This window comes from Pongo pygmaeus, chromosome 13, assembly GCF_028885625.2.
Source record: "Pongo pygmaeus isolate AG05252 chromosome 13, NHGRI_mPonPyg2-v2.0_pri, whole genome shotgun sequence".
NCBI lineage: Eukaryota > Metazoa > Chordata > Mammalia > Primates > Hominidae > Pongo > Pongo pygmaeus.
This window is the reverse complement of record NC_072386.2, coordinates 80,721,568-80,746,373: the sequence shown is the minus strand read 5'-3', so window position 1 is coordinate 80,746,373 and position 24,806 is coordinate 80,721,568.

The following is a 24,806-nucleotide window of genomic DNA, read 5'->3' as shown; positions in this document are numbered from 1 at the left end:
GACAAGAGAGGATGAGCAAGCCAGAATGCAGTCTTTCTGTAACCTCATCATAGATGTGACATCCCATCACTTTAGCCATATTGTCTCTTTTAGAAGCAGGTCACTGGGTCCCACCCTCATTCAAGAAGAAGGTATTACAAAGGGTGTGAACACCAAAGGTACTGGGGTCCTTCTAGAAGCTTTCTACTACAATTATGAGAAGAAATGCAGTAGCCCCAAATCATTGGAAACAGGGTCACAGGGAGATAGAGCAAGTTGGAAAGTGCCTTGGGACTTGGCTTCCTTCTTTTCCAACAAGAATCCTCTTCATGAATGTGACATCACCTCTTTGATAGGTGGAAGGAGGCAGGGAGCAGGGGCAGATCAAGGCTTATGTCAGCATGGTCCTACTGAGGCAGCTCTGTCCTTTCTGCGGGGAGCAGCAATCAGATGCAGGTCTTCATCTCCATCAGGAGCTGGAATCCTGGTTTCTGATGTTGGCCCGGAGCACTTCTGGAGAAATGTGTGAGGGAGACAAGTGGAGAAGGGATGTCCACGGCCCACCATACTTAGGGTGGTGTACCTGAGTGAGGTGCCCATGCTCTCGTCTTCTGTAACCTGGTGGGCACAGCCAGGGGCAGTGGCTGCCTGCACATGATACCTTATGAAGAAGCAGCAGCTGTGGAATGCTCCCTTTGGGCCATGCACGCTGCAGGGGCTCTGCGTGCATCACTTCACTTCACCCCCACAAGAGCACGATAGAGAGGTTACTGTCCTGCCTCCAGTTTTAAATCTGGGGAAACTGAGATTGTGAGATCGAGCCATCTGCTGCAGCACATGGGGCCGGTGGGTGGCCAAACCCAGATTTCCATACTGGTCTTGATGACTAATTACTTCTAAGTTACTCTTTTTCAAAGTTCTTTTAGCTATACTAGTTGTTGTTGTTGTTGTTGTTGTTGTTGTTTTTGCCTTTCCACACATTTTAGAATAATGTCTAAGTCTGCAAAAGTCTTACTGAGAGTATGAAAGAAATTGTTTAAACCTATAGATCAATTTGAGAAGAATTGACATCCTCACTCTCTTATGTCTTTGAATCCATGATTAAATCTATTATTTAAATCTATGATGGTATTTCTATTTACTTTATGGATCTTTGAGTTCTTTTATCAGCCTTCTGCAGTACAACTTCTGTTTATACTTTGTTAGATTTATACCTTAGTATTTCATTTCTTTTAGCTATTGTAAATGGCTAAATGTTCTCTTCTAGAGTACAGAAACACAGCTGAGTTTTGTATGTTTCTCTTTTAACCTGAAATATTGCTGAGCCCACTTATTAGTTCTAGGTGTGCTTTTTTCTTTCTTTCTTTCTTTTTTTTTTTTTTTTTGAGACAGAGTCTCACTCTGTTGCCCAGGCTGGAGTGCAATGACTCCATCTCAGCTCAAGCGATTCTCCTGCCTCAGCCTCCTGAGTAGCTGGGATTACAGGCGTGAACCACCATGCCTGGCTAATTTTTTGTATTTTTAGTAGAGACGGGGTTTCACCGTGTTAGCCAGGATGGTCTCAATCTGCTGACCTCGTGATCTGCCCACCTCAGCCTCCCAAAGGGCTGGGATTACAGGCATGAGCCACCACACCCAGACTTCTAGGTGTGCTTTTGTAGATTCTCTAGGATTTTGTGAGTAGACAATCAAGCCAACTACAAGTAGGGACAGTTTTATTTCTTTCATTGCATTCTGTTTTTTATTTACTTTTTCTTTTTCTTTTCTTTTCTTTTTTTTTTTTTTGCCTTAATGAACTGGTTAAAACTTCTAGCACTGTATTCACCAGGAATGATGAGAACAGATATCCCTGCCTGGCTCCAAATCTTAGGGGGAAAGCATTCACACCATGCAGTATAAAGTGAGCTGTGGTTTTACCGATGCTTTTTGTGAAGTTGAGGAAGTTTCTCCCTTATTACTATTATTACTATTTTCTAAAAGTTTTCTTTTTTGTTTCTCCCTCTCTCTTTTTTTAAGTGAATCAGGGTTGCATTTTGCCAAATGCTTTTTTCTACATCAGTTGATGTCATCAGGTGATTTTTCTTCTTTAGCTTGTAAATGTGGTCAGTTACAACACAGACAGTTCCTGACTTGCAATAGTGTGACTTAAAATTTTTCAATTTTTTGACTCTACAGTAGTACAAAACCATCTAACCATTCTGTTTTTCATTTTCAGTATGGTATTCAGTAAATTATGTGAGACATTTTATACTTTATTATAAAATAAGCTTTGTGTTTGATGATTTTTCCCAACTGTAGGCTAATGGAAACATTCTGAGCACAATTAATGTAGGCGAGGCTAAGCTATGAGGTTTGGTAGGTTAGGCATATTAACTGCATTGTTGACTTAACGATATTTTCAACTTATGAATGGGTTTATTGGGCCATAACTTCATGGTAAACTGAAAAGTATCTGCAATTGATTTTTGAATATTGAACTCGCTTTGAATTTCGGGAACAAAATCCACTTGGTTGTGATGTGCAATTATTTTTACTTATTGCTAAGTTCTATTTGTTATTTTGTTAAAATTTTTTGCATCTATAATTATGGCAAATATTAGTCTGTAGTTTTCCTTTTGGTATACTTCTGGTCTAGTTTTGTATCAGTATAATGCTGGATTCATAAAATTCATTGGGAAGTGTTTCCATTCTTTCTATTTTTGGGAAGAGACTATGTATAATTGGTGTTAATCCTTGAAATATTTGGCAGAATTCTTCAGTAAAACCATCTGGACTCAAAGATTTCTTTTACGAGGGAGTTTTAACATTACTAATTCAATTTCCTAAAGAGTGTTCAAATTCTCTATTTCATATTTTGTGAACTCCAGTGGTTTGTGTTTTTCAAAGAATTGGTCCATTTCATCTAAGTTGTCAAATTTATGTGTGTAGTTATTCACAGTATCCTCTTATCCTTTGGACATCTGTAGGGTCTGTAGTGATATCCTTGGCTTCATTATTTTTATTTATAAATTTTATTATCTTTTATTTTTGTCAGTCTTGCTAGAAGTTTGTCAATTTTATTGATCTTTTTAATGATCCAGTTCTTTGTTTCATTCATTGTCTCTATTGCTTTCGTGCTTTTTATTTGACAGATTTCTGCTTTTATCTTTATTATTTTCTTCCTTCTGCATTCTTTGGGTTTATTTTTCTCTTGTTTGTCTAGGATCTTGGAGTGAAAGCTTAGATTAGTGATTTGAGACTTTTCATTTTTTCTTATCTATTCATGTAGTGCTACAATTTTCCCTCTCACCACTGCTTTTGTGATGTTTAATAAAGTTTGTTATGTTGTATTTTCATTTTCATTCAACTCTGTGCATCTTATTTCCCTTGAGACTTCCTCTTTGACCCATAGATTATTAAGAAGTGTGTTATTTAGTTTGTAAGTATATCAAGATTTTCCCTTATTGTTCTGTTATTGATATCTTATTTGATTCCACTGTGGGAATCATACTTTATCTGATTTTAATTCTTTTAAGAGAACATACCTTACCTGATTTTAAATCTTTTAAATTTTCTAAGGTTTGTTTTATGGTCTGGGATATCTGTCTTGATATACATCGTGTGAGCACTTGAAAAGAATTTGTATTCTATTGTTGTTGGATGGAGTATTCTATAAATATGGATTAGCACTTGTTGATTGATGGTTTCTATGGTTTGAATGTTTATCCCCTCCAAACATCAAGTTTAAATTTGGTTGCCATTGTGGTGGTGTTGGAAATTGAGGCTTTGGGGAGGTGATAGGACCATGAGGGCTCCACCTTTATGGGCAGGATTAATGCCACTATAAAAGGGCAAGTCCAACCTTCTTTTGTCTCTGCCCTTCTACCATGTGATGATTCAGCAAGTAGGCCCTTGCAAAATGTTGATGCCTTGATCTTGGACTTTCCAGGCTGCAGAACTGTGACAAAATAATTTCTTAAATAAAATATCCAATCTGTGGAATTTTATTTTAAAAGCACAAATTGAACTGAGATGATGGTGCTATTGAGGTCTTCTGTGTTCACACTGATTTTCCGTTTAGTTCTCTCAATTGTTGAGAGAAGGGTGTTGAAATCGCTAATTGTAATGGTGGACTTCTCTTTTCGATTCAGTTAGGGTTTGCTTCACATATATTACCATACTGTTGTTGGGTGCACATAAATTTCAGATTGCTATATTTTATGGTAGATTAATTTTTTATCATTTTTTTAAGATGGAGTTTCGCTCTTGTTGCCCAAGCTGGAGTGCAATGGTGAGATCTTAGCTCTCTGCAACCTCTGCCTCCTGGGTTCAAGGGATTCTCCTGTCTCAACCTCCCGGGTAGCTAGAATTACAGGCTCCTGCCACTATGCTCTGCTAATTTTTGTATTTTTAGTAGAGATGGGGTTTTACCATGTTGGCCAGGCTGGTCTTGAACTCCTGGCTTCAAGTGATCTGCCCACCTCAGCCTCCCAAAGTGCTGGGATTACAGGGGTGAGCCATCACGCCTGGCTGATTTTCTTAATTATATAATGACCCTCTCTATGTCTAATAATGTTTTTTTCTCAGAAGTCTGCTTTATATGATATTAATATAACCACTACTGATTTCTTTAATATTTGCATAATATAAGCTATTCTATTCTTTTATTTTCAGTATGTCTATGTCTATATTATCTATTTAAAGTGCACACAACTTCATCTATATAGCGTAAATTGGTAATGCCGTTAATCCATCTCTTCATTCTTTGCCTTTTAATTGACGTATTTAGACCATTGATAATTAAAGTAATCATTGTCATGTTAGGGATTTAAGTCTATCATTTTATTTTTTCTGTTTATCCTCTCAGTTCCTTTCTCTTGTTTTTCCCTGCCTTTCTGCAGATCACTCAAACATTTTTAAAAATATTTTGTTTTCACTCAATTATTGTGCTTTTTAGTTTATCTCTTGATATACCTCTTTTAGTAATTGCTCTAGGTTTACATTATACACATATAACTTTTCAGAGTCTACTGGTGTTTCCTTTTTATCAGTTCAAATGAAGTTTAGAAATCTTACAAACTCTTCTCACCACTTTCTTATGATTGTCTTAAATATTTCCTCTATATTTACTTAGAACCATATCAAACAGGGTTGTAAGTTCTGCTTGAATTGTCAAACATAATTTAGAAAACGTAAGAACAGGAAGGCAGCCTATTTTATTTAACCATATTTTTGCTCATTGTTTTCTTCCTTCTTTCTTGATGTTCCAAAGTTCTTTTATTGTTTCCTTCCTGTATGGAGAACTTCCCTTAGTCATTCTTTTAGGGTATGTCTGATTGCAACAAATTAGCTTAGTTTCTTTCTTCTAAGGATGTCTTGACTTTCTCTTCAATCATGTATAGAATCCATTCCTTTATATAATTTACATAGAAAACATAGGATTCTGGGTTTACAATTCTTTTCTTTCAGCACTTGAAAAACACAGTGCTACTTCCTTCTGGCTTCCATGGTTTCTAATGAAAAGTCCATCGTCATAAGAATTTTTTAGAAGCCGCTATATTTTCACCTATGGATAGGTTTCATTTCTCTGTCATTGCTTTCAAGATATACTCCTTATCTTCAGTTTTCAGATGTTGGACTATGATGTGTCTTGGTGTAGATTTATTTGAGTTTATTTTGTTTGGGATTTGATCAGCCTCTCAAATCTGTAGGGTTATCATTTGTCCCTGAAACTGTTCATTTTTTTTTTTTAAGTCTTCTTTCTTTGTTTCTCAGATTGGGTCATTTCCATCATTCTTTCTTCTACTTCACTGATTCTTTCCTGTGCTCCCTCCATCTGCTGTTGAGTTCTTCCATTTATTTATTTTTTTATGATTACTGTGTTTTTCAGTTCTAAAATTTCCATTTGATTCTTTTTTACATCTCTTAGTTCTTTGCTGAGACTTTCTATTATTTCATGGTTTTTAAGCATGTTCATAATCACTCATTGAAGCATTTTTATGATGACTGCTTTTAAATATGTGTCAGAGAATTCTAACATTTCTGTCATCTTGACGTTGGAATCTTTTGTTTGTCCTTTTGATTTAGTTTGAAATCTTCCTGGTGCTTGGTATGATGAGCGATTTTTTATTGAAAACTGGAAATGTGGGCTTTGTGGTATGAGAAGTTGAATCTTATTTAAGCTTTCTGTGTTAGTTGTCTTTTTATTACACCACTCTAGCGGGAAAAGGGTGAGGTAGGGAATTTTGGGGTGCCTCATTTCTTCCCAGAGGGGCTGGAAGTCTACACTTCTTACTTATTTTTTGCTGGCATGGGTGGGGTTTGTGCCATAGCTTTTTGGTAGAATTTGGCTAAGAGTTGAGCATTTATTGTCTAAAATGTTCTTTTTGGCTAGGTTATGTCTCTCCCTGTCCTTCGGCTAGAGACGGCAGGCTTCTGCTAAGGTATTGTTTTTATCGATGCCTTCCTCCGCTCCAACTCAGAGTTATATGAGGCAAAAAGAAGACCTAGGAATGTCACCTTGTTGATCTTCCTGTCCCAAGGTCCATAGCTGGCCTGCCTTCTTCTCTTCACTTTTCATATTATTGTTAGGTTTTTTTTAAACATAATATGCAAGGTTTTTAGTTGCACTTAGTGAGAGGAATAGGGAAATGTACATCTATCTATTCCATCTCCACAGAAGCAGAAGTCAAATAAACTTATTCTGAAGCCAAGCAAAAGCCATGCAATGCTGGGACTATACAGTTTTTCAAAGGGGAAGTTTCAGAAGATGGCACAGAGCAGATGAAACTGGGAGATGGCAAAAATTCCCTGGCATAGCAAAACCCAATACAGTAATACATTCCATTTGCATTTGCTTCTGGCATTTGCATCTGCTTCTAGACATCATTATAGGGAAAAGGAAAAGGAATGAGCAAACCTGAGGACTGGGCCATCTCCTTATGAGAGTTAAGTGTGATGAGTAGAACCAACACCATAAATTAAATTGTTTTGGAGAAGAGATTCTAATCTTTAAAAGAGCTTAATCTGTTTAGGGTAATGTCCCCAAATAAGTGAATTATTTCCAGCTTCTATTTCTTCTTTTACCCCCAAGGAGAGTTTTATTATTTCCTTCATCCGGACAATATGTTCTGGGAGTTTTATATATTTATTTACTTTTATTTAATCAATAATGGATAGTTTATGTAACATATGATTAAACAGCTATTTGTTTTATTAATCAGATAAAGAGCTGATATTCTGAGCTAAAATAAAATCTTAAACATGTACTTTTATGAATCTAGTGTGGTGTCATGGGAACCCTGGCCCTTGGCTGTTTGGAAGGAGCCTGTGTTCCTCAGCTCAGGCTGCCATAACAAGCATGACAGATGGGGGTGCCCAAGCAGCAGATGTTCGTTGCCTCACAGTCCTCGAGCCTGGAAGTCCAAGATCAAGGTGTCGGCAGGGTTGATTTCTCCTGTGGCTTCTCTCTTGGCTTGCAGATGGTGTCTTCCTGTGTCTTCACATGGTCATCCTTCTGTGTGTGTCTGTGTCCTCATCTCCTCTTCTTATAAGACACCAGTCAGATTGGATTAGGGCCCATCCATATGGCCTTATTTAACTTTATACTTACCTCTGTAAAAGCCCTATTCTCAAATAAGGTCACGTTCTGAAGCATTGAGAATTAGGACTTCAACAGATGAACTTCAGGAGCCGCAATTAGCCTATAACAGGGAGTTAACACACATGGGGCCACTGTCAGCACCTGGTATCACCTTCTTGCTCACCTTGGGCACTGGTGGCCATGCCTACCCCTGGCCTTCCCACCGTCTCTGTACCTTTCCTCATCGAAGTGCTTGGGCCCTTCATCCTTTCCAAGTCCTCATCTTTGCCAGATGATAGATGTCTGTATCATTTTGTACAGATTCATACATTGTTACAACCGTGGTCTGGGTCTCTCTAAAGAATGCCAATGTGGCATTTGGCTTCACTCTTTCGTGGGGGCTATGCCCATCTCAGGGTGCAAAGCCTGCTTGACCCCTCTCTGCACCTTCCCACCTCCTCTCCAGCCAGGTCTGATGTGCACTTTGAGCTGCTGAGCCCTGAACAAGAGGGAATAATGGAAGCCTGCACTCCATCTCCCACCTCCCAACTCTGTGCTTTTGGTTCAGGTGTATTGCTCACATCACACTAGTTTTACCTTTTCTTCTTGGGATTAATTGCATCAGCTTCCTGCAGCCAGGTCCACATCTTGGTCACAGGTAAACGGGCAACCACCCTGCCCGCCTCAAATTCCTTATGATTTCTGAGACAGTCTTTCTTCTGATGAGTTTAGTAATGTGTCTCCCCCATTACACTGCGAGCAACATGAGGGAGTGCCTGTGTCTTCTATGGTCTTTTTATCCCTAGATGCTTTAGGGCAAAGTGCTGGCACAGAATATGTTACAATAAATATTTGCATCTTCGGTGCAGCCCGACTTTCTGTCTCTGGAAAAATGCAACAGGACACAAGCCATGGTCAATTGTTCTGGCTGTCTTCCCTTCCTCCACACATAGCTAAACAATAGTGTTCCTCAAGGAAGAAAGTGCACTTTAGAGGCACGGTCTGGGTGGTGTTTAGGTAAGAGAGTAGTCAGTTCATGCCCACACACACCCCCTGGTGAGGAAGGTGAGCGTTTCATCTCTGCTTGCAATATCATGGACTGAATAGCTAGGATCCAGAACTCAGCCTCTTCACTTTCCTTCACACTTCTGTGATTCTTGTTTTTTAATTGAGGGGCTGAGGTTTCACACATCCAACATCTCTTTTCTCCAATGTCCTGCTTTCTTGCCCCTGCATGGCAGTTCTCATCTCCTCTTCCTCTAAGACCCAACCTCCCACTATCCTGTTCTCCACTGCAGCCTTCTCCTGAAGGATGTACGTTCCACTCCATTTGATGACCAGGACAATGTAGAAGTGTTGGAGCCCCTGTTCTACTCTCTTTCACCCTCATGCGAGGCTCAGGGTAGAGCCAGCCCCCAGTTCAAACCAGGTTAATGCCTAATGGATGCAGACCACAGGCCAGGACTGTGCTAAAGGCTACACTTGACTTTTTGCCCTCAGTCCTCAAAATAGCCCTGTGCAGTCGGCATTGTAGTTGACCTTGTCTTACAGGTGGGGAAAATGAGCCACAGGGAAAATAAATAATTTCTGGGAAATCATCCAACAAGCAAATGGTATTGCTGGGATTTTGAGTCCATCTTGCCACCAGCTTCCAGGCAATGACAGCTCTTTCCAAAAGCAACTATGTGGCCCATGGTCCTATCTGTCCTCCTTAGAAAGACTGCTCTGCCAGGAATCATGTCGAACCAGCTGGGGAATTCTCTTTACTTTTCTCCTCTTCTCTGTCCTGAAAAATGCAAAATTGACAGATATTCTGTGGGTCTTAGAGATGCTTTCCAGAAGGAGGGTGGGTCAATCAGACATTAGGCCTAGGTGCAAGGTAGGAATACATCTCAGAACCTGTAGGAGACAGTGACCCAGCATGGGGCAGAAGCCTGCTCACTGGGGCAGGACAGGTTACAGGGATGGGCTCCAGGGACTCTGTCAGAGGCCAGCCCAGGACCCTCAGCCAGAAGCTCCAAGGCACTTGGGAGGTCACAGCTGGGATACCCTGCCAGGTGGCCCTGGAGGAAGACATGGGAAGTTGGGAAGCTGATATGATTTGGCTTTTTCGCCACCCAAATCTCATCTTGAATTGTAGCTCCCATAATTCCCACATGTTGTGGGAGGGACCTGGTGGGAGATGACTGTGTCATGGGGACAGTTTCCACCACAGTGTTCTCGTGGTAGTGAATACATCTCACGAGATCTGATGGTTTTATAAGGGGTTTCCCCTTTTGCTTGGTTCTCATTTCTCTCTTTGCCTGCCGCCATGTAAGATGTGATTTTGTTCTTCCCTCGCCTTCTGCCATGATTGTGAGGCCTCCCCAGTTATGTGGAACTGTGAGTCCATCAAATCTCTTTTTCTTTATAAATTACCCAGTCTCAGGTATGTCTTTATTAGCAGCGTGAAACAGACTAATACAGAAGCTCTGAAAATGCAGCCAACCCAGGCAGCCTGCCTCGGCGCTAGAGGGCAACTATAAGCTTTCTGGGCTCTATTCTACTAGGAATAAAATCCAGCATCAGGAACCTCAACCCTGAGGCTCTAATTCATCCCTGGCCACTTGGTCCTCCCTCCTTGTCTCAGCCACCTTGGCCTTGCTCTTGGAATATACCGTGGCTCCCCTACCCCTGTCAAGCCTTTGCACCTGCTGCTCCTTATATCTCAGGCTTCCCGCGCCCCTTCCCTCAGGTGTTGGCCCAAGTAACTCCTAGTCAATTTTGAGGCTCAGCATAAACATCAGATCTTCAGAAAATCTTTATATCATGCCTTCCTACAACACTGTTAGTTGCTTGTCCTGTTCTCATCCAGTAATTCTGTATATTCCCATTAAAGCACCCTTTCAACATGTACTGCTTCTCCCCCCGCTGAAGACAGAGACTCTCTCCACTATGTCTATGCCTGGGATGCTGGTCAGCAATGGATGATGGACAGGGGACAGCAAGAGCAAGGACCTCAGCTAGCCTTCAACCTGGGCCACTTGGAGAGTGGAAACATTGTGCTGGCAACTCAAGAAGAAATGTGGTAGACAAGTGAGGTTGGGCATGGAGTAAAACAATTGAGGTGAGACACCCTGAGCCCCTTCCTCACCTGTGTTGCTTACTAATGATGTGAGCTTTGACAAATAACTTAATCCCCTCCTACCGCAGAGGTGTTGTTTTCCCACTTCTGCTTAGGGGTCTTCCGAGGGAGGACTTCATGAGATGCTGGGTGTCTCACTTAGTGAGATGCCTGGTACTGGAAAGGGTTTGTTTTCTCTCCCTCTTTTGTTCTCCCCCTATTAATACTAAATGTGTTGAAGCTCTGGGTGTCTGGAGAGTCTAATGGAACTGGTTCCCACACCATCCTGGTGGTCTCCGTGGATGCTGGAGCAGGAGGAGGAGAATGGGCTGTACCCACCCACAGTCTGTCTTTGACATGTCCTGGGGGGCCTCACAGGTAGGGTGGGCACATATGTGAATTCCAGATAGATAAGGCATAATGTCTTCGTATAGGTGTGTTCCATGCAAAATTCCAATATGCACTGCTTGACTTACAATGGTGTCACTTCCTGATAAACCCATCATAAGTTGAAAATATCATAAGTGGAAAGTGCATTCAATACACCTACCTCACCGGCCATCCTAGCTTAGCCTGGCCAACCTTAAACGTTCTCAGAACACTTACATTAGCCTACCATGGGCAGTCAGCTAACACAAAGGCTGTATGATAATAAAGTGTTGGTATCTCATGCAATTTATTGAATATTAAGCTGAAAGTGAAAAACAGAATGTTTGTATGAGTACTCAAAGAATGTTTTCTATGGAATGCCATGTCGTTTTCGCACCACCTAAAGTCTAAAAATCTTAAATGGAGGCTTCACAAGGCAGGGACATCTGTGTTTGACAAGGCAACCCTCCCCAGAGGCACACGAACTGGCTTTCTCCACTCTTAGGACACCAGCATTTATTCTTCCGTGCAAGGAAGGCCAACACAGTGGGTCCCAGTCCTCCAGCAGACTGCTGATGGGACAGTCTCCACTGCACACAAACCCTGCGGCTCTCTTCTCTGCTCCAGAGGTTCCTATGTTACCATTAACCTCTTGGGCACAGGAGTTTAACTCTCCATGTCAGTCCATTTCTTCTTCCAGACCAGGGCCTTGGGGGTCTCCAAATCCCCCCAAATGGGATTTTATCTTACAACAGGACAAGTAACCTGGAGATAAACCACCCTTTCCCTGGCAGGCTGCAGTGGGTGACTATGGTTGTCTTACTTTTGTTTCAGTCTTCATCTCCCCAGTCTCGTGTCAGACAGGGTCATTAATGAAACACCTGTGAATGCACACACACACTCTTGAATGCACACACATGCACACATACATATGCATGCAGACACACACCCCAGACTCCACTTTTAATTCTGAGCTCAACAGTCATTAGAAGCCCTAGGCCCACTCACAAAATCAGAGCCATAGTTGGGCACCAGGACAGGCCCTGGGCAGCAGGAATGGTCTATTGGAGTGGGTACTGCTGTTACTTTGACTAAACTCCAATCACTTAGGAACAAAGTTTGGCTGGGTGACACTGAACAGAAGCCCAGGCCTTAGAATAGTATATTAGGCCATTCTTGTGTTGCTACAAAGAAATATCTGAGACTGGGTAATTTATAAGAAAAGAGGTTTAATTGGCTCATGGTTCTGCAGGCTGCACTGGAAGCATAGCACAGGCATCGCTTCTTGGGAGACCTCAGGGACCTTTTACTCATGGCAGAAGGCAAAGTGAGAGCTTGCACATCACATCAGGAAGGCAGGAACAAGAGGGAGTGGGGAGAGGCCACACGCTTTTAAATGATCAGATCTTTCGAGAACTCACTATCAGGAGCTCAGTACCAAGCCATAAGAGATCCAACCCCATGACTCACACACCTCCCACTGGGGCCCCACCTCCAGCACTGGGGATTACAATTCAACATCAGATTTGGGTGGGACATCCAAACCATATCAGATGGTGCAAGGCTCCTCTAAGAGTGGTTCCCAAAGTCATGGATGAGGAGAATCACGAGAAGAAATGCCAACATAAACAGCACCTAGCTCCTTCTGGGAGGTTATGAGTCATGACATCCTATTCTGTTTGTTTGCTTGTTTGTTTGTTTGAGTCCCACAGTGGATTTTTATTATCTGAAAGTTTGGGAGAAACTGCTCCAGGGCTGAGGGCCTAGACAGTCCATGATGGTGGCCTTGAAGAGGGCCAGCTCCCATCCTGGAATCTGCACTTTGTCCCTAGAGTGAAGGTGGCAGAGAGCGGCTGCAGGGACCATGGCTATGATCTGCCCAGGGGTGGGGGTTCAGGCCCACGACCAGCCTGGATTTCCAGATGCAGCTATTAGGAGTTCCACATTGGGTCCTGGGAACCGAGGGACACGAGGGCAGCCCGGGTTAGCCCAGAGAGGTCATCCCGACCTCCACCTCCTCCCATTCCTCCCTCTAAAAAAAATAAAAACAGTGAGTGGAATGAAATAAACAACAACAACACAAAACAGTGACAAAATCTGTCCCATCCACATAGGCCCTCCTGATTTGTTGGTGGAGAGGGCTGCATGGATCTCTGATACGCTAGCAGATGGCTTTATGTAGCACAGAGCAAACAGTGGTTCCAGCTCCCTAGGCCAGGCCAGGGGCATGTAGCCTGCAGTGGGCTGAACTGAGTTCCCCAAAAATGTAGGTTCAAGTCCTAACTCCCAGTACCTGTGAATGTGACTTAACTTAGAAACGGGGTCTTCATAGATGTAACCAAGTGAAGATGAAGTCATACTGGATTACAGTAGGCTCTGCCTCCAGTGATGGGTGTCTTTGCAAGGAGAGACTTGAAGACTCAGACACATGGGAGGAGATGTCCATGTGAAGATAGGCAGAGAGGGGATGATGCTGACACAGGGAGCATGGAGGGGCTGGGAGAGGCAGGGAAGGGTCATCCCCAGAGCCTTCAGGGGAGCATGCTCCTGCTGACATCTTGACTGCAGACATCTGGCTTCCAGAGTATGACAGAGTGCATTTCGGTGAAGTCGCCCAGTTTGCGGTAAGGTGCTACAGCAGTCACAGGAAGCAAATACATGGCCTGATGAAGCCAAGCGGTAATAACCAACCGGTAAATGAGGTCCATTATCCGGCTGACCCAGAAAACGTAGGACTAAAATGGGCAAATCTGATAGCAGGCACCTGGGAACTAAGCTTTGATTTACACACATTATATCAGGCAGGATCTGACCCACAAGCCAGGCAGGAGGCTGCAGCAACCATCTGGGTCTTATGGCAGAACACTTCTCTGGGTTCAGGAAAACAGAGTCCTCTATGGTACTGGCCCCGTGTGGCTTTGCTGGAGCCAGGGATCAGGCAACGTCTCGGGTTGCTTAAGGCTGGAGCCACTGGGGGATTATAGGAGCCCACTAGGAGAGGGTCTCGGGTGGGGAGGGGGATATTCTTTCCATCAAGTGCTATGGAAGTCTTCAAGCAATGCATTGGAGTGGGGAGGAGCAGAGGTTCCCTGGGGCAGCTCTGGGAATGAAGACATTGCACAATTAGAAACAAAGCAGAGAGTGAGGCCAGCCACCTTGAAAAGCTTCTTGGAGGATGATATTTTAAAAATCAATATTCAGAGCCATCTGTTTTATATTCTGAAGGACATACACTGATTTAACATGGTTAATCTAGAAAAGGGCCTTTGAATCATCTTTCCTTATAAAAAGGTGTTCTGTCTTTTGTTCACTCAGGGTTTCGTGCCCTGCATCTTAGTTGGTAGATATTGGTGGTCAGTGGCCCATGTTCGAAGAATGTGGATCACAGAACTCCATTGGATGCCTTCTCCTTGGTGTTTTACCAGGACCCATACCTGAGCAAGGATCATGTATGATGCACAGTGAAGACAGAGTCCCTTCCTGCCCAGGCAGGAGATCCCTCGCACCACTAGAAAGGAGCAAAGAGGATGAGCTTGTCTTGCCCAGCATGACACGATGCTTACCTTGAACAGAGCTTCAGGAGGTGGCCAATCTAGATGAAGTGAATGACAGTCTCTGGTCCCATCCAGGCATGGATCCACTTGGAGAAAACCCCCAGTGCTATGTGCCATGGGTGGGGTCAGGGCTGTTTGCCAGTGTCACTAACCTGACCGCTGTGTGAGTTGGGTTCACATTCCACTCTGGGAGTCTTAAGGTGAGCAACAGCCAATAAATCCACATTCCATACCTGCCTGTCAACATCCATATCGCCCACATTTTTGCAAACTGCTCTTTTCCAACTCTTCTCTGAAATGTAGTACCCTAAATTCATGAGAACTTTTGATCCGGGTCCTGCAGTAAAGATTAAAAAAAAAAAGTTAATCCCTGTGTTTATAGAGATTATCTGTTCTACTCTATTTTCCAAACTGGTAAAAATTGTCAGATCTATTTATAAATACTGGAGTAAAATTAGTTACTGGCTAATTCAGGAGGAGCTTTTAACATTATTTAAATAGTAGGTGAAGATTTTGAGGCCAGATTAAAGAAATAAAAAGACTTTTAGTTTAAAACATCACCCCCTGCTTGTTTGTCTTTATAGTAAACATGTGTTTGTAGCTACCAGCTCTATAACTTCCAGTTGTGTGAACACAAGTAAATTGTACTTGAACTTTTTAAGCCTTCATTTCTTCATAATTAAGTTGTGAAGAATAATAATAACCAAACATGGCTGTGGTAAGAAAAAATATCAGATGGCATTATCACAGCTCTAGAAACCCAAGTTCCTTACCTCAAAAATATATTTGTCCTCAAATCTCAAAAATAGTCTCTCCTTTTTTTTTTTTCCATGAGTGAAAGATTTGTTTCATCTGTTATGGCTTGTAATATTCAGACTTCTGTCTGTGAACAGCAGCTTGTCAGCTTGCACAAAGACCTGAGTCACGGGCTGCACGTGCTTCCTGGGGTCTGGATGGCTCTGCCATGCCTGTTTTATTGACAACTCTCGCTGTAAAACACCATTACTGTCCTGGTCATGGGAGTTCCAAGTAGCTTACCTTCTCAGTGCTGCATCCAATGTTGCCAAGTGCAGTGGCCACTGTATTAAAACATTCTTAGACTTCTCTTTTCTTCTTTATTTTCACAATCTGGATGCTCATCCATTCATGAGTTTAGTTATTTTCTATTTGATATTTTTCTTGATTCTATTTCCCCTTGAGTCCATTTTATGCATTGTTACATATGCAATATATTATTATATATTTTATAATAGTTATTAAATATATGCATATTTTAAATATTATGCAATATCTTAAGTCATCTCTTTAAAATGTTATGATCATGGCTCTTCCTGTTGCCCTTCAGCTTGGTATTCTGGTAGACATGGCCAGTCTGACCAGCCCTCTGCCTTCACTATACCAGCCTTGTATCAGTCTGCAATGCTTTTGGCTCACATGTCAGAGAAGCTTGGAAGTAACTGCCTTCAGTAAGAGGGCAGCTTGCTATGCCATAGAACTTGGAGTCTGGAATGAGAAGGTACACATTTCTTTTGGGAATTCAACAATGGATTGAAGGTCCTTGGCTCCACCTTCTATCATTGTCTGCCTTAGCTGGCCACCACAAGAGTGGCTGCATAGCTCTTAGCAAGCAGCTGACAGTTCCTGCCACCTACCTCTTCCCTATCCTGCACTCTCTGTCATCTTTCTCAAAGACAGGCCTTTTGCGCTTTTACTTGGCATAGAATCATCTCTCTACCTTTCTAGGCCACATACTCCTCCTTCAAGTCCAAATCATTGTCTCTGCTAAGCCTTCCTGTATTCATTATAGTCTCTTATTTTCTGTAGTCTTAATGCTCTGGATTCAGGGGTCCTGCTGACTGTGTAGAGAATTTCTAGAATCGGCTAAGAGGTAGCAAACACTTCCCAAGAGTGCGCCTTTCTCATGCAAAAGAACCAATCCAGAGCCCAATTTTGCTCATACACTCTAGCCAATCTTCTTCTGCCTTAATTACCTGAAGACTAGGGACCAGACAACTCAAGGCAAAGCCTGTACCTGAAACACATTGAAATTATTCAAACCAGGTGATCCTAAATCTGCTTAGCCTGTTTACTCTGCCTTGTCCATTTCTTTCCACAACAACCACAATAAAAGCTCTTACCCACCTTTTCTCCTCACTCTCTCTGTCTCCTGACGGACCCCATGCTTCCCCACGTGGTGTGGCGTGCCCCCACTTGGGATCTGTAAGTACAAAATACTATCTTTTTAATGGAAGTCATCTCTACATCTGTTGGCCTCGCCTTACCTGAATCATAATAAAACCTGCGTTTTAAAACACTTCCCAAGCTAGCTTTAGGATTTCTCTTTACCAGGGAAAGTGTCTTGCCTTTATGTCTTGTGCAACCCTCCACCCAAAATAGGAAAGGAAGCTGATGGGCACAGTGGCTAAGGAAGACAGAGAGCTGTGGAGGAAGTCCAGATGGTCAACAAGATGGCACCATTATCCTGTGATGAGGAGGCCTGAAGAGAGAGACAGGTGATGAAGAAGCCCACAGTTTGTTGCTAGGTAGAAACTAAAATTAATAAGATGAGAAAAATTAATTCAACTTACACTCAAGACATAAAATGAGAAGCTCCCCAGAAAGTCCATTCAGCAGTCTTGAGAGGGGAGAGAGAAATGAGCAAATAACTTACTGTAATCTGATAATGTCAGAATGTGGTGCCAGAAATAGTGGCTCAGCCTTGGGAGTTGGATTTCCAAGATCCAGGCTCCTAGAGGAGTGGCTTGTTGACTAACAGGGAATTAGATGTTAAATCTGTTATCCAGATGCCACGTGGGCCAGACTAATGGGTAGACTGGTATAACTTTGTATTTCAAGATTTTTACAAAAGCCAGTCACTCCTCTTTTTACCTACAAAGAACTTTTTCTCTGCTGAGGCACTGGCTCCAGGTTCCTGCCTCTGATAAGTTGTCTTTACCATGCCATGTCTTTTTCCTTCTCATCCTGAGAACCCCAGTGTGCACCACCCCTTCTATTGGTTGCTATGCACAGATTTGATCCTAACAGGGCTAAAGCAGTTAGGATAGAGTTCAGCTGAGAACTGGAATGACCGACATTATAGCAGCTTAAACCAGGGCTTCTCAGATTTTAATGTGCACAGGTAACACCCAATGATTGTGTTAAATGCAGATTTTATTACTGTGCACCTCAGCAGACTCGAGGAAGAGTGAGATTCTAAAACCTGAAAGGATCTGCTGATTCAAGGAAAACACTATAAAGGTATCAACAACACAGACACTCAGTTCTCTTTCCCAGGAAAGGCCTGGTGCGGAGTCCTTGGGGACCTAGGTGACTTCCATATTGTTGCTCCATCATGGAGCCTGCATTCCCAAAGTCACCTCAGAGTACAAAATGGCTGCTGGGGATCCCACCATTGTGGGATCCAACCTGCAGAGAAGGAAGAGGGGTGAAGAGGCAGAGGCAAGGCTGCCACTCAGATGTCTCTTAAGAAAGGCTATAGGTAGCTGTTCCTTGACACATAGGGTTTCAAAACTTTGCTCAGATCTGTCAAAGGAAGCAGGGAAGACTGCCCTCGTGATAGGCGCTGTGTTCTCAGGTAATAGGTGGGGATCCTGTAACTATGTAGACTCAGTGGATGGATACTGGGAAAGCCAGGCTTTTGTGTGTGTTTGTGAGGGTTCAGGAAGGTGTCAGGCATTTATAAGAGGTGTATTACTATTATTATGTAAATAAATCTAACAACAACAGCACCAATAATGAGTAACAATTACATAGTAGGTACTCTGTGCCAGGTAATGTTCTAAGTGTTTTACAATTTTTGATTGATGTAGTCCTCAAAATAACCGTATGGGAAAAGTGAGGCAGAAGAAGATGAAATGACTTGCTCAGGTCACACAGCCAGCAACTGGCTGAGCTAGACCTTCAAGTGGCTGCTTCCAGACACTGTGCCCTTGACCCGCTGGCTCACTGGTAGAAGTTTAATGACCTGCTCTCCAAACAAAAACGCCTTGGTTTGAAGCATTTGCCAAATCCTGTGATATAAATCCTTCAAGCTACCAATATGACATCACTGAGCAGAGCCCAGGAGGAATTAGAGTGCATTATGTTACTATATAATATTTTATTATAATATTGTACAGTGTTTCCCCCAGACATACAGTATAGATTTCAGTAATCTCAAAAGCATAGGTTTACAATGTAGTGAAATTATTAGAAACAGATACGTTTTGAGTATTTATCTTCTTAAAAATGTGGTTTATTTAATTTGAATTTTCTGTTATTTAATCTTGAATACTTGCTAGGTTTAACGACTAGCCTGTAAAATTCCTGACAATTTAAAATTGGCTCTTGTGACCCAGTACACGCTGACTTCAGGCTCCATTGCCCCAACCAGGATGCTTTACAAAAAACTTAAAACTAAATATTACACATGTGTGCCCCTTAACAACTAATGACCTGTTGCCTCTTCAGCCAGCTGGAGCTTTGGCCTCCAGAGCAATGTCCTATCTTTCTGCTCCATTTCTGACTTCTCAGTTCCCAACATCTAGGAAGTAATAAATAAAATTGAACATCCATTTTTTAAAAATCTCATGCTCCTAAGGAGAGTAATTCCTTCCTTCGCTTTCCTATTTCTTGCGGACTCGTTCCCTCTCTGACTCACTAGCTGTGCATGTGAGTCAGAGTCACCAGCTATGGAAATGGAGCCCCTTCCAAAAAGGCATTTTGATCCACCTCTTAATGTTCCTCCTACATTGTTTTGGAGTGGTCCTTCTCAGGACAGCTGGTGGTAGGAGTAATTTTCTTTAATTTATGGAGCGGTGTCTAAGTCATGTAGACTCACAGTGAAGAGAGTGTATGTCTCATAGCACAAGGGGATGCCCTTGCACTGCGGCTGCCTTGGACAAAAGAGGATGTGATGCTGCCAGAGTTGGGAGAAAACTTTGAACTGAGACTGTGAGTTTGACAAGGAGATTATTCCAAAGGGAAGGATGGTGTTCTTCAGCTCCACTCCTCAAATTCCCAGAGCCTCTCACTTGTACCTACTGGGCATTCCAAGAAACTTGTGTTTGAAGCAATTGTTTTGTTTCTTTATTTTATTTATTTATTTATTTATTTATTTATTTATTTATTTTGAGAAAGGGTCTCACTCCCCTTGCCCAAGCTAGAATGCAAGGGCTTGATCATGGCTCACTACAGCCTCTACTTCCCTGGGCTCAGGTGATTCTCCCACCTAGGCCTCACAAGTAACTGGGACTACAGGTGCACGCCACCACGCCACGCTGTTTTTTTGTATTTTTTAGTAGAGATGGGTTTTTGCGAAGTTGTCCAGGCTGGTCTTGAACTCTTGGGCTCAAGTGATCCACCCGCCTAGGCCTCCCAAAATTCTGGGATTACAGATGTGAGCCGCCAGGCCTGGCCTGTTCTGTTTCTTTAAAAAGAAATGTGAAAATCACTGATCTAGCAGATGAAAGGGTGTGTTTCACAAATGCTGCTTTCTCTGCTCGAGCCACCTGGTCCTTCTGATGAGCAAAGCTCTATTCTTCACCCTTCAGTTCACTTCATCCTGGGAAGCTTCTTTGCTGCTGAAGTCAGGGACCCGCATCCCTCCTGGGCTGTCACAGCGCTGGACGTTCTTCTGTCATGGCCCTTATCTCATACATCATAACTATCGCTTGTGTGTCTTTCTCACTAGACTATAAACTTTGTGATGGGCTGTGATGATGCACTTTATATCTCCTAAAAGACCTGGCACCAAATAGGCGATCAGTCACTCATTATTTAACTAACTTGATGAATAGATACAATGCAGTGCATTATTTTATTAGCTATTACATTGGTGCAAAAGTAATTGCAGGTTTAATGGCAAAATCCGCAATTACTTTTGCACCAACCTAATAATTATTAAATCACGGGAGGGAAATCTTTCATAAAAACCAGAGTTGTCCAGAAGTCAAAAGTAAGTGGGCCCTATTAGATTATAGAATTATGTTTCTTCTGGTCTGCTGTGGAAAGCAAGGTCAGGGTTAGAGCATGAGAGCTTCAAGAAAGGCAGTGCAGTGCAATCTATGCAAAAGCCTTCCTCATTTTACAGTGTCATAAAATGGACAGCGGTGATTCTGGCAGCTTTGAAGTTTATATACACTATTTTCCTGTAAAAATACAAAGTGACATGTAATATATTTACAAACCCTTAGTTGGTGAATTGAAGAAAGGAAATCTCTGGATTCTGCAGGCAAGTGATGAATTCGGGAGAATATCTTTGTGTTCCTCCAGAACCAGACGTGAGAGCAGATTCAATGCATGTAGTTTATTTGGGTGATGATCCTGGGATTGAAATATATAAACAGAATAAGTTTAGAGCAACTCTAAGAATAGAATTGGGGTCATGGTAGGCTTTTCCACCTTTTGTTCCTACAGCCGGTATTTACTCCCAGACTAAAGGCAGAAATGCCTGCTTAGGAGAGAAGCTAGGGCTCCTAAAAACAATAGAGGCCCTGAGATAGGGTCCAGTTTGGTATCTGATGCTTGAGTAGGCCTGCCAATTTCCCTTATCATTATTTATACCCTTAAAGAAGTCACCAGGTGATGTATCTTACCTGTACTCAGACCTTGCAAGAAGCCCTCAGACCCTGGAGAAAAGACCAAAAAATGAGAATAATGGTAGAAGAAAACCTTGTGAACTCTCTGAATAAACCATCCATATGATTTATTTATAAACTCATACTCCAAGAAAAAAAATCATAGGAAAATGAAAGAAAAGAACAGGGTCTGGGAGGGAGTGAATAGAATTGATCCCAGAAAAAACAAGGATAATCGGACTGGCATGGTGGTTCATGCCTGTAATCCCGGCAATTTGGGAGGCCGAGGCAGGCGAATCACCTGAGGTCAGGAGTTCAAGACTATCCTGGCCAACATGGTGAAATCCTGTTTCTACTAAAAATAAAAAATTAGCCGGGCATGGTGGTGCACGCCTGTAATCCCAGCTACTCTGGAGCCTGAGACAGGAGAATCACTTGAACCTGGGGGGCGGAGGTGGCAATGAGCCAAAATCTTGCCGTTGCACACCAGGCTGGGCAAAAAGAGTGAAACTTCACCTCAAAAAAAAAAGAAAAAAAAAAAAAGAAAAGAGACAAAGTTAATCCAGAGAACTAAGAGGTATTTTTAAACCTCTATTCAGAGTTAGAAGAGAAGAAATTACATTCACAATTTAAGAACCGACTACGGTTCGGAAGTTATAAAATCAGAACACAGAATCAGTTCATGGGATTAAAAATATTGTACCTAGAGAAAACAGTTCAATAGAACTAATTTATAAAGTAAGAAATGTCTCAGTACAAAGAGATGAGAAACATGACAGAGAAAACTAAAGACAGAGAACAGAGATTGCTCATTCAGAAATGCTATCTTCTATTAGGAGTCTACAAAAGTAAAAGAGAGAGAAAAAAAGGGGAGTATATCATATTTTTTAAACAATGATAGAAAAAAGGAATATATACATATTCAACCAGATCATTTAGGCACATCCTAAAGCAATTTCATAAAACTAAGAATAAAACAAAGACACTAAAAGATTCTAAAAGCAACAGGCATGTTACCTGCAATGGAAGAAGAAAAAGACCGGTAGAAAAGATTCCATCAGTAACACTAGTTTTTAAAAGATGATGGAACAGTGCCTGAACATTCTTAGGAAAATGATTTGGAACTTAAAATTCATTCCCAGTCAAACTATAGATCAAATGTAATTGAAAAAATTTAAAAAATACACTTTTAGACATTTGGGGAAGGATTAGAAAGTTTACTTTTCATCTATGTACTTTTCTGAAGGTGCAGAAAAATATTTTCTAAGATCTCTTGAAAATACACTGTTGCAAAAACAAACAAAAGGAGTGCAACCAAGGAGAATACAATGCCTCTAATAAACAGGGGTCATAACCTAAGGGCTCCTGAAAAGCAACCCCAGGAGGCTAGCTGGCACTCAGACCTGGAGAGAAGACAGCAAAAGGAGAAATGTTTTTTTTTTTCTCCCAATGGTCACAAATTAGATAATTTCTTCAATATGATAATACTTATGCAAAGATTCTGCACCCACAAAAGAAAACAAATAAACTTAATTGATATATACACACAGAATATGTATAAAATTGTGCCTGGAAAGTATGCTACCATCTTGATAGGGGTTACTTTGGGGAAATGGCATAGGAGGTGAGAGAATAAGGGAAGGCTAGGAGGTTAGAAGAGATGTTTTTGCAATATTTTCATTTCTTTTACAAAAAGATACTATCAGACTGTCCAGCAACATAATCTTGGCTGTGGTGTAGACTGTTTAATAGCTTTGTGGAGATATAATTGGCAAACAATAACCTGCATGTATTTAAAGTGTATACCTCAAAAAGTTCTGACATTTGTGTACACCTGTGAAAGCATCATCACAATCCAAGTGAAAAACATGTCAATCTTCCCTAAAGTCTCCTTATGCTTACTCTTAATCCCTCCAGCCCAACCCTCCTCCCCACCCCAGGCAGACACTAAGATACTTTCTGTCACTATACATTAGTTTACATTTCCTAGAATTTTAGGTAAATGGAATTACACCAGATGCATGCTTGTTGTTCCAGTGTAATTATGAATAGCATCCCTTTCCTGTTTGGACAATAAACTACTATAATCAACCTACTACCAGGCAAGTAGCTAGTTGAAGCCTGTTCTTGAGTCCTGGTTGCCTTTTTCCAAGGAGAGACCATGCTGACTCTTGCTTTTCCTGTCTTTCCACTTGATGCTTTTACTCCCTTGTAGGTACTCTGGTTTCTGTCTGGTAAGAGTAGTGACTTGGGCTGGTCTAACTTGAACAAAAGGACCAGCATGGAGTGCTTTGAACATTTTGATGGATTCAACTTTCAATGTTGTGATGAGTAAACATAGCCTTGAGTATAACCCAAGTTAGAAGCTCAGAGGCATTTGTAGTTACAGTAAGCAATTTGGAAACTTTTACCATCAAGAATAAAGTTGGAGGGCTGGTCATAGTAGTTTGTGCCTGTAAACAGCTACTTGGGAGGTCCAGGTAGAAGAATTACTTGAGGCCAGGAGTTCAATACAAGCCTGGGCAACTTAGTGAGAACTTGTAAGCAAACAAATAGAGAGATAAATAAATAAACTTTGAAAAGAATTTTTAAAAATTAGCCAGGTGTGGTGACTTACACCTGTAGTCCCAGCTACTTGGAAGGGTGGAGCAGAAGGATCACTTGAGCCCAGGAATTCGAGGCTGCAGTGAGCTATGATTGCACTGCTGCACTCCAGTCCCGGCGACAGAGCAAGTCCCCATCTCACAATAAAAATAATAAAATGGGGAGAAAGAACGTAAATAAGAAACACTGTGAACTCTATTCTACAAGCTGTCATTAGCTCACCCCCGGGAAGTTTTCTCTCCCATGTTTATCTCTGCTCTCCCTACATCTCACAAGTCAGACAGGGTGGAATTGATAGAGTTGGCTAGACAACACCCACTGAGGAAATTTCCCTGAAAGAAATGTCAGGTTTCAGTTACCATGGATGCACACACAAAATGCCCCTACTTGATGGCATAAATGACCATTTGACTATACTTGCAGATTCTGTGGTTGGGAGTTTGGACGTGTGCTGCACAGAGAGCTCGTCTCTGTTCCACGATGCCTAGGGCTTCGGCTGGGACAACCTGGAACTTTGTGGTTTTCTTGGCCAGCTAGAGGCTGGAACCATCTGGAAGCTTTCTCATTCACATGTCTGGTGCCCAGAATGCAATGATTCAAAGGTTGGAATCAGCTGGGGCTCTGTGCCTGCACATGGCATCTCCATGTGGCTTGAGCTTCTCACAGACTGGAGGCTGAGCTCTGAAAAGGAGGGTTTCAAAAGGGATCGTCCAGACAGCAAGTGTCCCAAGAGAACCGAGCTGAGGCCCATGCTTTCTGACCAAGTTCCTGAGGCCAGCCCACCTTCAGCAGGGTGGCTTTAGTGGGGACTAGGATGGCCACGTTGAAGAAGAGCATGGAGGATGGGATGTGTATAAATCTACTTGGGCTGCCATAACAAAATACTGTTGAGTTGGTAGCTTAAACAACAGAAATTTCTTTTTCACAGTTCTGGAGGTTGGAGGTCCAAGATTAAGGTTCTGGCCAATTTGGTTTCTAGTAAGTGCTCTCTTGTTGGTTTGCAGGCAGCTGTCTTCTCACTGTATCCTTACATGGGGTGTCAGCGGGGAGGAGAGAGA